The sequence below is a fragment of the Echinops telfairi genome, unplaced genomic scaffold (assembly GCF_000313985.2).
Source record: "Echinops telfairi isolate 266 unplaced genomic scaffold, ASM31398v2 ScPeMD7_7469;HRSCAF=8507_1, whole genome shotgun sequence".
In the NCBI taxonomy this organism is placed as follows: domain Eukaryota; kingdom Metazoa; phylum Chordata; class Mammalia; order Afrosoricida; family Tenrecidae; genus Echinops; species Echinops telfairi.
Window position 1 is genome coordinate 121186607 of NW_022111373.1, and position 17881 is coordinate 121204487.

Here is a 17881-nt window from a genome sequence, read left to right on the forward strand (position 1 = left end):
TTTAAAGCTGTCTCATAGAAGGTGGTCTTATCTGAACAGGGAAGAAAAACAAAAAAGCGAATGGATCTAATTTAAGGTTTTCTTGCTTTTCATTTTTAATGTGGCTTTAGTGTGGAGATAAAGAATGTGAATTATTTCATGTATATTATAGTGTTATTGCTTATTGTGGTTTCTGGAAAAGGAAAAAAAAACAGATCAATATCTACTCTGCACAAGTTTCATATATTTGAAACCATTTTCTTAATAATAAAAATAACTTTGTACATAAAGGACAAATTTCAATGCAAAACATGATGTTTGCTATCCTTCCCTGAACTTCCTTCAGTTTCTTATGACTCATGTATATAAATGAACAAACCATGTACAGTAATCTGATAGAAGGGTGAGCAATGTAGAGAAGAACAAATCAAGAGAGATAGGTGAGGAACCACAGCAAGATCAATAGTCTTAGAAAACCAACAAGTGAAGAAATATTCTACAGGAATATATTATTATAAATGATAATGATGGTGATGACACTCTACATTAATAACAGGAGCCATCAATTCATGATTAAACATAAAGAGATAAAACTGAGAACTAAAAGATGTGGCCCATAATATCATAAGTATTTTGTGAGTCAATCGAATAGAGAAAGTGATTTAGCATCATTTATCGCTCATGTTTTATGAGAAAGAAATAATGAGCAAAAATATTTATTGACTCACAAATTGGAGTGAATTTATATGAATGGCCCAGCCAGTACAAATATAATGTCTCTAAGAAATGTCAGCAATTATTAGAGAGAGTTCTTGCTTTGCATGGCTACAATATGCACTGATTTAAATTGCCAAATTTTAACTAACAGCAGTTAATGAAAAACATTATTCAAATATCAGTGTTGTTGTTTTGTGCTGGTTAATGGACAGTCACCCCATGTGACAAACTAAAACTGCTCCTATGTGTTTTAATCCCTGTAATTTTTATAAGAGATGAAATGTAGTCAATTATCATATATACTCCAGTATAAACCACCCTGAATATCAGCCAAAGCACCTAATTTTACCACAAAAACTGCATTAAAATGTGCTGAAAAAACGTGGCTAATACACTAATACATATGGTAATATGGCCCTTCTAGCCATAACTCCTTATGTGATGTATTATCATTCTGAACTCTGTGCCTGTGGCTATAATCCCATTTTGGAGAGGGTTCTCCATTATGCTAATTGACAGGATTAGGGGGAATTAAGACCTGACAGTAGTAAATAGTGTGAACCAAGTCACACTTCTTTTTCCTTGGGTGTTTTTAGACTACTGAGAAAGGCACCATCTTTTGTATCCTTGGGGGCATTTTTAAGTCTACTTTATTATAGGATTTGACTGAAGACACCATCTTTTGTCTTCCTTGGGGATGTGGTCAGTTAAAATGAGCCCCTAATAAAATGATTTAAAAAAAAGAAGAAGAAGAAAATGCATTGAAACGGACTCTGTTTGCCACTGTGCAATACTGGTTGATGCGACTGAACTAAGGAATGGTATGTCTGGATGCGCTCCTAATAAAATGATTTGAAAATTAAAAAAAAAAAATCCCCAAAACCAAATCACACCTCCATTAAGGGCATTCCTTCAGTTATGAGTCATCTGGGACCCAGGGAGAAAGAACAGGGTCATTGAAAGATATGGCTAATGTAAAGTGATAGACCTGCTGAGATCAAACGTAGCAGAGACTGTGGCAGAGTCTAAAGGAACATGACTAATATGATGGGATGCCGTCATCTCATCTGACCTGAGACTACAGGACTGTGAGGCAGTGACAAGACTGGTTTCCTGGTCTCAGAAGGCAAAGTCCAAGAACCATTTGACTAAGAGGCTGAGGTCCAGAGAGAGACTTGACTACGGGCTTGGCTGGGGGTCAATGCTTATATCCTCACTGTTTGCTGATCCCGATTTATGGAAACTAATGTATAGATGTGCTCTACAAAATTGATCTATGTATTGTGATGAATTTTATGAGCCCCAATAAATTGATTTTAAAAAATTCCCAAATAAACCTTTCTCTAATTATGAATACAGGAGCCCTGGTGGTTTAATGATCAAGTGTTGGGCCACAAACCAGAAAGTCTGTAATTTGAAACTGTTAGATCTTTTGAGTAAGAAAATACCTCAGTCCTTGGCTTCTTGAAAGAGAGAATTCACTCCGAAGCCTGGATTGTGATCCAAATGAGTTTTATAAGAATAGAAAAAGTTTCAGGTTTTACACAGGCACCCTCAGGGCACTGCACACCTGCACGTGGAGTCCTGAGGCAGGAGCGACCACAGCTGGCCCAAGGAGCAGCTGAAAAGGAAGTGGGTGGGCTCTGGATCCTGACTTTTGAGGACCCTCTGCTGGGAGGTGTGGTCGATGGCACTGGTTGACCCCAATTGGCTGAATTAAACTCACCTTTCCTAGATGGGGCCAAACCAGGTGTACTACCCACCTAGATGTACCACCTTTTCCTGGCTGGGAGCTCAAATTTCTGAGCATGCCCAGGAGACACCCTGGTCCCTGCTCAACTACCTAACAAAACCATCAGCCACTCCATGGCAGAAATATGAGGATTTCTACTCCTGTAAAAATTTAGTCTTGGAAACTCACAAGAGCAGTTCTACTCAGAGCTATAAGGTCCCTATTAGTTGGAATCCGTTCAATGGTAATGATTTTGTTTGTGTTGTGTTTTTTTGTTTGTTTGTTTTGTTTTCTTTTTATTAATCATTTCTGGGAGCTCTTACAGATATTATAACAATCCACAATTCAGTTAGATCAAGCATAATTTTACACTTCCACCGCCATCAGTTTCAAAATGTTTTCTCTCTTGAAGTCTTTGATATCGGCTCTGCTTTATGAATTTGTTTTTTTGGTAATCCTAAGTATTGTCTATGAGTTCTAAATGGCCATTGCAATGAATTATTGAACCCAATATAAAAGTAGAGTGTTCTGAGAGCAAGAGTTGGTGTCAGAATAAGGAAAGATGGAGAGGAAGGCATGTCTGTTCCTGCATCATGGCAACAGGGAAGGCAGAGGAGGTCATCTATCATACCATTTACTCCAGGAGTAAAGTGTCAGATATTTCTTCCACAATTCGGATAGGTATGTTCAAAACCACTATTCTTTTGGTTAGCAGCTGAATAGTTAACTGATGTGCCTAAAGTACATTAATCATCAATCTTTGCATAAAGCACAAAAGCATTGACTAGACTAGACTATTAGTTCATAAACTATTGCACATTAGCATATAAACATCAGAATCAGTGACCAAGACATTATTTCTTTGAAAGAGTTTTATTGAGGGTCACAGCGCATCCCTTATACAGTTTCTACACAGAAAGCAAGGAGTGTAGTCATGTGGCTTCCTTACAGACAAGGGGGTAAATTAAATGTGAAATAAATGTACAATTTGTTGTCAAAGATTTAACTTCACTTAGATCCACTATCAACATTCATGGAAATAGTAGTCAAAAAATCAAATGGCATTGCCTCAGGCAAAACTGTTGGGAAAGACTCCTTTGAAATATTTAAAAGAAAAACTATCTCTTTGATGAGCCCTGCTGGTGTAGTGGTTAAGTGTTGGACTCTGATCCAAATGGTTAGCAATTCAAAACCACCAGTAGCTTCTTGGGAGAAAGACAGGACTTTCTACTCCCTTAAGGAGTTATAGCCTCAGAAACCCCCAGGGGCCACTATGAGTCAGCATTGACTCAAGAACAGTGAGTGAGTGTTCCCAGCCATAATCCTTAAATGAGCCCATAAGCATATAGAAGCTGAAAATGTATAAGAAAGACTAAACAACTAATGAGTTTGAGTTAGGGTGTTGCTGAAGAATATTGAATATACCCTGGACGGCTAAAAGAACAGATGACTTAGAAGAAGTATAGCTAGAATGTTTCTTAGAAGCTAAGATAGTGAGATTTTTATCTCATGTACTTTGGATCTATCACCAGGAGAAGAGTCCTTGGAGAAGAACATCAAATGTTAAACAGTAGCGTTTCAGTGAAACAAAGAAGACCCTTAATGAGATTGAGTGACACAGTGGCTACAAAAATTAATTGAATCAAAAAATGACTGGGAAGAAGGCAAATATCTGGGCAGTGTCTGATTCTATTTCACGTGGGGTCAATTTGGATCCTACTTGAGAGGATCTAACCGCAACAACACACATGAAATTGAACAACAAAGTTGAAAGTGCAACAGAGAAAGGGAAACAATGGGAAGAGAAGGGAAATGTAAATAGAACGTAGATTGAGCTGGAGAAAAACTATGTAACCATGGCATTGTTTAGACTGTTACGGTTTCAGAGATTCTAGATCAAAGGAATTTTATAGCTGTACCCATATCAAAATAAAGGAGGAAAGCAATTATAAATGGAAAGGGTAAATCTGTCCCAGAAAAAGTGATGCCACAGGATCTCAACATTAAACAACCTGCAGGAGACAGTTAACGACATTGAAAGTGTGAAATATAAAACATTAGAAGCTGACCGAAACTTCTAAAGGAGGATGAAAATTCACCATTGCACAAAATGTTTATGGCATAAAAAGGAGCTTGCTTCCCAGTTCAGACCAGACGGGAACATGTACACAGGTATAGAAAGGGATGGGAGCTCACCACACACAGAATCCAGGAGTGGGAATGGTGGTGGGAAGAGGAGAAGAGGAAGGGAGAAAGGGGGAAAAGTTCGCAATGATTGACACATAACCATACACCCCTCTACAGGGGGAAGACCAACAGAACACATGGGGAAGGGAGACAACGTTGGTGGGAGAGATGAAAATAATAACAATGTACAATCTATCAGGGGGCTAAGGGGTAGGGAGGGGAGAAAAAAAACGAGCTGGTACCGAGGGCTCAATAGAAAGTAATGTCTAGAAGAGAATGAGGGCAGCATATGTAAAAACATGCCTGATTCAGTTGATGTATGGATTGTGATAAGAGTTGCATGAGCCCCCCATAAAATGATTTTTTTAAAGGAGCTTGCTTGTGTAAATATCTTAATTAATTTTCGTTGCTTTTCTTCTTTGGGTTGTAGTATAATGAATGTTCTTTGCTTTTCTTCTTTGGCTTGTAGTATGTATCACAATGGCTGCACAGACACAAACAAAGTTCATGGTTAAAGGGTTGATTACGGAAGTTAGCAAATTGTAAAGGCAATGAGAAATGCTCACTGTAGTTGTTTACGGGACAGTTCACAAAGTTTCATGGCTGCTAACAAATGGCCAAAGGGCATACCATTCGGCTGTAAGCCTCAACAGAAAGCCATTTAATTCAAGTTCTGTGGATCAGCAAACTCAGCTCCCTGAATTAAGTGCCAAGAAGCACCTCACTCCAGTAAGCTTCTACCCAAAGGCACTCAGCCCTACAGCTGTTGGTCAGCAAGTCCAACTTCCCCGCAAAATGCCTAAGCACCCTACTCCACAGCCAGCTTTCTGTACAAAAGCACACATCTCATCTGAACTTGCTTCCTGGGTTGGGAAACCCACTGGTTCCTACTCTGCTGCTACTTCTTTGATGGATCCAGGAGGTTACAGCACAGTACAGGGATCTCGAATCCAAAAGATGTGCTCCTGGCTCTGGCTGTTAATGAGATCCCTCCTCCTGCTTCTCAGAGGGCTCATTTTATAAACAGCAGGGTACCACTCTAGGGAATCCTATTTGCAATTACTCACAGTTGAACCTTATTTGTATCTTCCCCCACCTTCTTATTAGACCCATGCAGGAAAAAGTTGTTGGGTTGGAGTTAGAGACTTTAAGTAGAAGAGCCACATTAAATAATTCACTGCCACTGTTTGTTGGATGGCTGCCACCGTCCTTGAGAACTGTTGTCAGCCTGCCATGTTTCCACTGACTTTGGGTACACACAAGTCTGCACTCACTGACCTGTAACACCCCTTCTTCCTGGTCTACCACCTACTGATCACCGCATGCAGCCACAGGAGTCTGAAGAAGAACTTCTAGACGAGCATCAGACTTATGGACTTGAGTTGGATTTGGCTGGAATGCCTTCTTGATGTATAATTAAATTTTTATATAAAGTTTTTATCTTATACATAGATAAGTTCCACTGGATTTATTTCTGAAGACAACCTGGCCTCACACAGTGCGGTACCGGTTGAGTGTGGTGCTAGAGGAACGGATCCTGAACATGGACAGGGAAGACTTGCCTGACCTCTGGCTTATGGCAGTTGGGCGCAATTGGGTTTTTCTGCTTTGGAGAGCTAGAGGTCAGATCTGGCCACATGGTGGACTAGGCTGTTAACAGGAAAAGGGCCTGGGAAGTGAAACGCTTGATTCATAGAAACTGCCTTTGGTTTGTCCTACTTGAAATGGTGAAAAATAATGAAATGGATGTTAAATTGTAGCTCAAGGGGTGAAAATGCCTCTTGAATATTTCTGAGGCAAAATCCATGCTACATAGTCCAAATGGCTGACCGAAGGCATGGCCCTGGTTTGATCCTGCCAGGGGACTAGGACCATATTGATTACAAATGGGATAGCTTAGTTAAGAAGGGATTTAACCTAAATGTTTTAAAGGTCCTTGTGTTTAGGAGATAGCTATACTAGAATAATATTCATTTCTCCTACCTACTGTTATTGACATAACGTGTGATTAACAATGGATATTGGAGATTAATGATTAGAGAGAGTCTCTAAACCCACTGCAAAAGTTATGACAAAATTAATAGATACTATACAATTCTTCAAATAGTTCTTCACCAGAAACTTGGTTTTATAATATTGGCAAAATAATTTTATACATATTTTAAATAAAATATTATTTATGAAAGATAAATTTTATGTGTTTTGTGGTAAATAATTTTTAAACATTCAGATCAATACTTAGACATAAACATAAGCATATGGTCAACTAGAAGACAAACCTTACCTCCAACAAAGTCATTTTTCTGTTTATAAGAACTATAGAGGATATACTATGTAAAAAAGGATGGAACATGGAGGTATGCTTTGGGGCAATAATGAAATAAAAGGAAACCAGATATTGCCAGCCGGGTCACCTAAAATTAATAGGTTTCATCAGAGCTTTTTGAATAAGAACAGGCTATGACAAAGTAGTACGCCACCCACTTCTGAGGAATTATCCACTCGCAAAAGAAAAAAGCTGATGGAAAGCTTTAAAACATGATCATATACTGAAAACCCCATGAACAGCATCAGATCTTTGTCACAGATGATGCCAGAAGATGAGCCAATCAGGCCACAAAACCAAAAAGACCTCATTGCCATTGAGTCAATGCGGACTCATAGTGACATAGGACAAGGTAACACTGTCCCTATGAGTTTCTGAGACTGTAACTCTTTATAGGTGTAGAAAACCCCATCGTTCTCCTTCAGAGCTGCTGGTGGTTTCTAACTGCTGACCTTGCAAAGCACAGCGCAATGCATAACCACTATGCCACTAGGGGTCCTAAAATTAAAATCAGTTCAGAAGGAATTCAAAATATGTCTAAAGAAGAGCTGCATCTCAAAGTGGACTCTACCATATTTACATGGACAGAGCCTGCAGAAGTAAAGCCTCAGAACATGCCCCTTACTAACGAGACATGACTCAAAAAGAGAAGACAGGTGCAAATATCACGTAAAATTTGAACTTGGCATGGATGAAGTATTATCTGGAAAAATTAGAAGTTATAAAAAATAAAAGGAACCTTATAAAGATGAATACTTTAGGCATTAATGAGCTGAAATGGACTAGTAAGGATATTAAAATCAGAAAGCCATGGATTACTATGCTGGGAATGGAAAACTCAAGAGGGGTGGCACTGAATTCATAGTCAAACAAGATAGTTCAAGACTTATCTTGGAGAATTCTGAGTTAGAATAATACCTATTCATTTATAAGAATGTTTTGAGAATGAGGAGGACAATGAATGTACAAATGCGCTTTACACAATTGATGTATGTATGGATTGTGATAAGAGTCATATGAGCCCGTAATAAAACAATTAAAAAAAAGAAAATCCAATGAATAAAACTGTGATTCAAATTTATACACCAACCTCAAAAACTAGAAAAGGAAGGGTTAATTTCTGTATATATCTTCAGTCTGAAATTGATCAAGTATGCAATAAAGATGTATTGATAATTATTAACATTTGAAAGGAAAAGTTGAGAACAATGAGGAACAACAATAATTGATGTATATGGTCTTAGTAATAAAAACTAAGCTGGAGATAACATGATAAAATTTTGTAAGACTAACAACTTCATCACAAATACCCCTTTTTCCTTTGTTTAAAAATGTTTTTAATCATCTTGTTGGGAGGTCTTACAGATATCATAACAATCCAGAGTTCAATCACATCAATCAGTATAGTATGATTGCTACCATAATCAGTTTCAAAACATTTTCTTCTTGAATTCTTTGATATCAGTTCCTTTTTATCCTCTCCCTCCCCACACCACTATTATTTATTTATTTGCCGTATCAGGACTAGGGGGAGCTGATAGCAGCCTTGAACAACAGAATTGTATGTGAATGGATATGTTGGATTATGTAAACTATGACAAAAATATAAGCAAAGACCTTTCTTTAGAAGATCACAAATGGCGACTTTACACGTGGACTTTGCCAAATGGAATACATAGAAATAAAATTGACTACATCTGTGGGCCGGGGATGGGATGGGGGGGAGAGAAACTCAGTATCATTAGCTAACACCAGGCTAGGCGCTGACTGTGAGACAGACCATCAATTACTCATATGTAAGTTCATTTGGAAGCTAAAGAAAATAAAATCAAGTCCAGGAGACTCAAAATACAACTTTGATTGTCACCCCCAACCCCCCTGAAATTTGAGAACATCTCAAGAGCATATTTAACCCATTGAACACTGATGACAGAACGAACACCTGATGAGCTGTTGGATAACATTAGGAACATCATTTATGAAGAAAGCTCATTAAACGGACAGGAAAAAAAGAAAATGCCAACATGGATGGCAAAAGAACTTCTGAAACTTGTTCTAAATCACAGAGTAGCTAACACACATGGATGAAATGTTGAAATCAAAGAACTGAACCAAAAATTGCTAAAGACAAAGTAAAATATTATAGTGAAACATGTAAAGACAGAATTCGAAATCAAAATAGAAAAAAATGCTCAATATATCTTAAACTGAAAATAATTCAACCCGTGAGTCTCAATATGCAAAGGATCGAGGGGCAAATTATTGAATGATGCAGAGCATCAAAAGATGGAAGGAATACACAGTTACCATCCCAAAACAGCTAGTCAACATTCAACCATTTCAAGAGGGAGCCAATGGTGATCAAGGAAGAAATTTAAGATGCACTGAAAGCATTTGTCAAAAACAAAGCTCCAGGAATGGATAGAATACCATGTAAAATGTCTCAATAAACATAGGAAGTACTGGAGACACTCACTAGTCTATGCTAGGAAATTTGGAAGGAAACTACTTTGCCAACAGAATGGAAGAGATCCCTCTTCGTACCGACACAAAAGAAAAGGGACCCAGAGAAAGTTCAGAGTATAGGACAATATCCTTGATATCACATGCATGTAAAACTTTACTGACGATCATCCCATAATGGTTGCAGTAGTACATTGTTCAGGAGCTGCCATAGGTTCATCAAACTAGATTCAAAAGAGGACTTGGAACAAAGGATAATATTGCTGATGTCAGTTGGATCTTGGTTAAATACAGAGAATACAAAAATACATATACTCACTTGTGCTATATTGACTAGGTTTGTGGATTTGACTGTGCGGCTCATGAAAAGCTATGAGGGCCTTGAGATGCCTGGGTCTTCCTGAACACTTCATTGTGCTCATGTGCAACTTGTATGTGGATCAAAAGCAATTGTGGGAACAGAAAAGGGGTACATTGTGTTTTTAAAATCAAGAAAGGTGCTTGAAGGTTGTGTAGCCTCTCACAGTACTTAATCTGTATGCCGAGCAAATTATCAGAGAAGCTTGATTCTAGGAAGAAGAATGTTGCATCAAGATTGGAGGAAGACTGACCAGCAACCTATGATACGCAGAGGACACAACTTTGCTTATTGAAAGTGAAGAAGACCTGAAGCACTTGCTGATGAAAATCATGGATTGTAGCCTTCAGCATGAATTAAGATTCAATATAAAGAAAACTAAAATGATCACAAGTGGACCAGTAGGTAATATAATCAGCAGAGAAAGTATTGCACTGGTCCAAATCTTGATTGGGGTCACTGCTAATGGAAACAACATTCAAGACCTAAAACAGATGAGATCAGGTGCTTCCAGGACCCAGGCTGTATGCTATAGAGTTACTGGGACTTTAGACTCTGAGGTTTTTTTTGAGGTGCACAACCTCCCACTTAGGCCACACTAGAAGGAACTGATGAAGAAACCCCAGTAGGTGAACTGGGCTCAAACTCAACGGTAGTCATGGACTTAAGGCTGAAACTCCCTAAGGTGTGAAGAAGCAGATGATTGCTAGACTAGTGAACAGTAGACTTGGGTTTAAATTTCTTACCTTGAGGGTGCCCAATGAATGGTGGCCTAGAAGTACCATATCCTTATTGTTTTAATGCCTTCCTTGCTTCATTATGACATGCATTAGTCTGGTAGGTGTGGCTCTGCTGTTGTGAATTATTATTATTGGAATATTTTCCCAATCACCAATCCTTGTTGTTTCTGTAATAATGTCTAATTACCAAAGCATTTAATCTGTACAAGTTAACAATTAATTTATTGTGGTTCATATCTGGCTTACACTCCTTTCCTCAACAGTGTTTTACATTCTATACTTTTGGCTGAACTAGTGACACTATACATGTCTACTGGTTATGCGGTTGGCTGCTAACCACAAGGTCAGCAGTTCAGAACCACCAGCTCCCCAGGAAAAAGATGAAGCTTTCTAATCTTGTGAAGATTTGCAGGGTAAGAGACTCACAGGACAGTTCTACCCTTCCCTGTAGGGTCACTATAAGTTAGCATGGCCTTGAGGGAAGTGGAAGTGATGTCCCAGGGGGATAATTCAGAATGTTTTTTCACATAAAATGACAATGTTGTCTCTGAGGTGAACCAGAGATGTATATAAACCATAGATGAATGAATGAATTTGGGGCTTATACATAATCCTAGCCTCAATCTATGACGTGGTCATACAGGTGCTATAGCAAAGTGTAGTAAAGAAACTACATTGTTCCCAGATATCAGAGAGATTAGGGTCTGTGGTCTTAAAGGCTTGTTTTCAAACCAGCAGCCATCAACTAAGTATACATGGAAGAAGCACACCAGCCTATCTGAGCCAAGGCTTGTAAATAATATAATGCAAATCTAAGGAGGGAATGAAATCAGAGCTTAAATTGTGGTCCCCTGGTTTTCAGAAGGGCGTGGATGACAGTAGAAGCGTGGAATCCATTTGGAGAGTTCACACGTGTATTTAGCCTTCCATGAGTCTACTCCAATCCTAGTTGACGGATGTGAATAGTCCTATTATCAGACAGACAACATTGTAAAATCGATGATGGCAGACCTAGCTAGGGCAAATTGTAATACATAATCCTTTAATCTCCCTTTAGATCCATTTTAAAGCTGTTTAAAATTTTTAAAAAGCGAGAGGGAAATAAACCTGCATTAAGCCTCTGATGAACCACCTCTGACCATGGACCGGGGCTGTGACTAGGTTTTCTAACCTGCAGACTGCGTTGGTTAAATGGATTGCTGCAGACACGAGCAGGTTAAAATGTACCACCATGTCATTTGACCTCCCTTAAATATTTTCTACTTTTTATAATTTTCTGCTTTTTTTTTATTTAGGTTTTTATTCTTTTCAGGTTTTTTTATGTTTCTCTGTATATCAAATCCAGGATAGGTAAATCTATAGAGACAGTAACTGGATTAATGGAACCTTGAGGCTATGGCAGGAAAGCTTGGAGAAAAACAGGGAGCTACAAACAGTAAGTTCAAGATTGAAGAGCATTTTCTAAAACTGATTGTGATTGTACAACTCTTCTTGATGTGATTGAACTTTTGAATTGTATGATATATTATTCTAGTTGATGCTACTGTTAGCTTCCATTGAGTTGAGTCCGATCCATAGCAACAGTATGCACCACAGATCAAAACACTGCACAGTCCTGTGCCAGCCTCACATGCTAGGCTTGATTGGGGATTCCATCAGTGCCTGGAGCCTGGAGCCTGGAGCCTGGAGCCTGGAGCCTGGAGCCTGGAGCAATTCCAAATGCCTTCAGTGTAGTTTGAACTTCTTCATTCAGCACCATTGGTTCATGTTCACATGATATCTCCTGATATGCGAATTATATGCCAATTAAAATGTTGAGAAAAATAAAATGAATAAAATAAAACCAGTAAAAAAACCAAATACAATTTTACATTGCTTTTGGTAAATTTGCTTCATAATACCTTTTTAAAATATTGAAAGCAAGGATATTATTTTGAGAACTAAGGTTGCCCCCGCAAGCCATAAAATGTTCAATTGCCTCATATGCATATGAAAGTTGGATACTGAATAGAGATAAAATAATAATCAACACTTTTGAATTGTCATGAATATGAAGACTATTGATTTTACTGCGAAAAGAACAAACAAGTGTGTCTTGGATAAAGTGCAGCCAGAGTGCTCCTTAGAGGCAAGGACGATTAGAATTTGTCTAAATTACTTTGGAGATATTTTCAGGGCACGCAGTCCCTGGAGGAGCACGTCATTTGGATAAAGTAAAGAGCCTATGTGACAGAGGAAGACGCTGACAAGGTGAATTGATGCAGTGGCTGAAACAATGGGTTCAACGTAAGAACTACTGTGAGGATGGTGCGGGACCAGGGAACGTTTTGTTCCGTTGCACATTGGGGTCTCAATGAGTCGGACTTGATTAAATGACACCAAACAACAACTGTACATATTTAATCTTACCTAACAGGATAATTTCCATATGTCATTGTCTTTCTTGTTGTTCGATGCCATCAAGTCGGTTCAGACTCCTAGGGAACCCATGCACAACAGAAGGAAACATTGTCAAGTTTGCAGCCACCTTCACAAGTATGCATATGCTTGAGCCCATTGGTGTAGCCATTGTGTCAATCCAATTTGTTTAGAACCTTCCTCCTTTTCCCCTGTCCTTCTACTTTAGCAAGCATGATGTCCTTCTACAAAGATTGGTCTCTCTAGACAGCATGTGTAAAGTAAGTAAAAGGAGGTGTGGTCACTCTTGCCTCTAGAAAACACTCTGGTCATACATCTTTCCAAACATATTTGTTTGTCCTTTAGGTAATCCATTGCGTTTTCAATATTCCTCTCCAGGATCACAATTCAAATGCATTGATTCCTCTTCCATCATCCATATTCAATGTCCACCTTTCACATGCATTTGAAGCAATGGAAATAGCAAGGCATGCCTTACTCCTAAAAGGAACAGTCTTGTTTTTCCACACCCTGAAGAGGTCTTGAGTAGCCGATTTACCCAATACAACGTCTTTAGTTCCCTTGATTGCTGCTTCCTGGAGCACTGGTTGTGGATCTTGATTTCCTTGAGAGAATTTTGTTCTTTAAATTGAGTTATAATCCATTTTGAAAGCTGCAATTCTTGATTTCCTTTTCTGTTTTTCCTTTTTGGTGCTTCTTGAGAGTTTTTATTTATTTATTTTTAATGGAAGTTAATACAGATATCATATCATTCCATAGTTCAATCAAACCAAGCACTATTGTACAATTGCTACTACAGTTTCCAAATATTCTTCTTCTTCCTGGACTCCTTGGCATCATCTCCCCACCCACCTTGATTGACTCCTTTTAATCCATCCCATCTCCACCACAGTACCCACCCCCAGAAAATCTTATTCTACTTGCTGTCCCAAAAGGGTGATCAGCCCTAGGTTTCATATACCGAAAACCAGAAAAATATGTAACACAACTTCAAGAGGGTGACCGCCAATGACATAACACATTTTGGATAAACCCTAATATGAACAAACAAACAAACAATAAATAAATAAATAAAAACACAGAAACTGTTGAAAGCCAGATCAGGTCCAGTGTGCATCAGATTGAGGATCAACTGACAAAGTTTTAACCATTCAAGTCAGGTGTATCCCTTTGATCTTCGGTAGCCATCTCTCCAATGCACTCTGTCTAGTAACTGCTTTCCTCCAGTCCTCAATTATGGATACAGAGAAACCACCCAAGGCTTACAGCCTATATAGTTCCCACACATGTATTTTCCACTCCCATTGTCATCCATAGCCTTCTGCAAACCAAATTCTCATAATTTAGGCTCTGATGCTAATCCCTCCTTTGACTTCAGATTACATGATTTACAACCCTGTGGTTTCAGATGATGGTGTGCTTCATCCATGTGGACTTAGTTGACCTTTCACTTAGATTACTGTTTGTTTGGAGATAAGCCTTTAAGACCCCAGACCCTCTTTTATCTGATAGCCAGACATCACCTAATTTCTTCACCTCATTTTATTGTTGCACCCATTCTTCTGTGTTCCCTTCATGAAGGTGAGCATGAAGCAGGGCCATGATGTAAGAACTACTTGTTCTTACATGGAATTAAGATTTAGTAAGTGTCTATAACCCATTCCTGGATCTATGTTTGTTTATTTTATCTGCCTTTGGCACTCTTTCAAAACCTTCTTGTTAATTTATGGTAGAGATTCTTATTGATCATCTCCCTGGAGCTGATCCTTTAATATTCCTTTAATATTGTCTTTGGTTAGCCCCTGGAATTAATTTTTTTAAAGCCCTGTTGAAAGAGGGATATTGGGCCAATGTAGGCTAGCTCAATCCTTAATTTTAATCAGCAAATGATTCAAGTCCACCTTGCTTTCGGCAAGCAAGGTTGTGTCATCTGGATATCACAGACTGTTAATAAATCTTCTTCTAATTCTGGTGCCACATTATTTTTCACATAGCCCAGGTTCTCAGTAAAAAAAATTTTATAAGGTGATAATGTGAATCAGCAGGAACTATCATTCCTCAATGGTGGGCATATATTTAAGGAATCTTTCTTTGCCCCATGCCATCTTGAGACATAAGACATAAGACGTCTCTGGCTTGAGATTTGACCTAAGGATTTTGAATGTTCAAACCCCGTAATAGGATCTTCTCTGGCACAGTCCATTGAGCAGTGGTATACTAACCTAAAGGGCAATGGCTTCATCCCGCTAACCAATCCATGAAAAGGATTAGCCAAGTTGCTTCAGTAAGAATTGCATTGTTGTTGTTGTTGGATACCATAGAGTCAGTTCCAACCCCCGCCTACCAGAATGAAACTCTGCATGGTCCTGCCCCATCTTCACAATTGTTCCTTTGCTTGAGCTCATTGACACAGCCACTGTGGCAATCCATCTTATTGAGGCCCTTCCTCTTTTTTGATGCCCTTCCACATGACCAAATATGATGTCCTTCTCCAAGGAGGACCGGTATCTCCTGACAATATGTCCAAAATATGTCAGTGAAGTCTCACCATCTTTGCCTTTAAGGAAAACTTTGTTCTTATTTCTTCCAATATGGGTTGTAGTCCATGATATTTTCAATATTCTTTTCCAGCACCACAGTTCAAATGCATCAATTCTTCTATGGCTTTCCTATTAAATGTTCAACTTTCACATGCATATTCTACAATGAAGAATACCAATGACTGGGTCAGGCACACCTTAGTCCTAAAAGTAGCATCCTTGCTCTTCAATACTCAAAAGATGTCTTATGCAGCACATTTACCTAATGCAACTGGTCCTTAGATATTCTGACTGCTTTATCTATGAGCACTGATTATGGATGCAAGTAAGACACAATCCTTGACAACTTCAACTCTTTCTCCATTTATCATGATGTTACCTACTGGTCTAGTTGTGAGGATTTTGGTCTCCCTTACATTGAGTTATAGTCCATACAGAAGGCTAAAATCCTTGATATTCTTTAGCAAGTGCTTCAATTCCTCTTCAGTTTCATCAAGTAAAGTTATGTTATCAGTATACCACAGGTTCTTCATATAATCATATAGTATGACAAACCGACAAATAGTGTCCTTAAAAATTACAACCTTGGAAACTCTATGGAGCAGTTCTGTTCTGCCTTATAGGTTTTCTAAGAGTCTGAATAAATTCTAAGGCAGTGGTTGAATAGGTCCACAATTTCATGAGCCAATTTCAGGTTGAAGTAAATCTCTATGTATCTATGTATGTATGCATCTATCTATCATTTATCGATCCATTTGTTTATAATTTGTTTTCCTTGATACAAAAAAACTCACTGCCATTGAGTTAATACTGACTCATAGAGGCCCTACAGGCTCCTTTGAGTTTCCAAGATTATAATTCTTTCTGGTATTAGAAAGTTCTATCTTTCCTCAGCAGAGCTACTGGTGGTTTTGAACTGCAGACCTTGCAGATCACGGCCCATCTATTATCCTTCAAACTTCCATGTGTAAAAATAAATCTTTGGAGCTCTTTCCATGAAGAAATTATATCTGTTTTCCCAACTCTTTAATATGGGCTGCCTTTAATTTTAGGGAGGGAGAGTGTTATCTTCTGAGCCTGAGATTTTAAATGTCATGCATCCATCTCCCCAGCCCAGCATTGGAGATGGGGTTTTTTTGGCACCATTACCTATGTTAGCACATTAGAGGAGTAGGGAAAGGAATAGAGTCTATCCTAGATCTGCTCACAGCCAGTTAGTCTTCAATATTTGAGTGAGCCTTTAGGTGGTCACAGGATCCCTGATGGCCATAGTGCGTTATGAGTTGGACTGCTAGCTGCAAGTTCAGCAGTTCAGTATCACTAGCTGCTTTGCAGAAGAAGGATGAGGGTTTCTGTTCTCATAAAGAATTGCTGCCTGAAAAAAAAAAAAAAAGAATTGCTGCCTGGAAAATTCAGAAGGGCAGTTCTACTCTGGTCCATAGGATTCCTGAGTTAGAATTGTCTCAGTAGCAGTGAGTTTGGTTTTTGAATTTATGTAAGATCAAAAAAATACCAAGCAAGCCTACGGTTGATCACAACTTATTAGTGTGATCACTAAGCAAGAACAGAAATGCCATCAATAATAAAATCTTGTGTTCTTATGTCCCTTTGTTTTAGGATATTTACTTTAAAAATATGATTGTGGCAACAGACAACTGAGACAGGAAGTGATAATTTACACAGGATGCTATAATAAGAGATACTTAAAATATGTTTGGCTTCATGTTGGGGTACAAGTGCATATTGAAAAATAATGAGCAAAGGATTAACATCAGCAGCAAACATGGTAAGGAAATTACAACTGGATCCTGAAAAGTAGTGAAATAAAAATGTCATTATGAAATAAGTGATAAAACTGTTGCCTGCAGTAACTAGGGAAAGGAACTATATCTAACAAACTTTTGGGCTTGCCTAAGGAGATCTCTAGGCAGAATGTTAAGAGTGGAAGCTTATGTTCCTTAATTGTGTAAGATACAGCAAGGAAGTGATGAGCTAAAGAAAAGAACCGGGAATTGTCTAAACAGAAAGTAGAAGGAATATGAGAAGGCCACCTAATTGTGCTACAAAATAAAAATTTCTCATTTTCATTCCCTCTCATCAGGAAAAGACTATCAAAGGAAAATATAGCCTGGGGGCTCTGATCAAATCAAGAATGCACTTAAGAGATTCTGTGAAGATGTCTGAGAAAATCAAGGAAGTACTTAGCAAACTCTCTCAGGTAGACAAATGGGCTGCTCAGAACAAAAAGCATATTCCAGAACTATCTGATATGCCTCCAACTTGTATAATTAAAAATAATTGGCTGAATGGAGGGGATACATTGAAAGCCCAAGAAAGTTTTTTTTAAGTATTGTATAGGCAGCAGTGCCACCATTCTAAGATTATGAAAAATGCAGAAATGTCTCTGGACATCTACTGTTC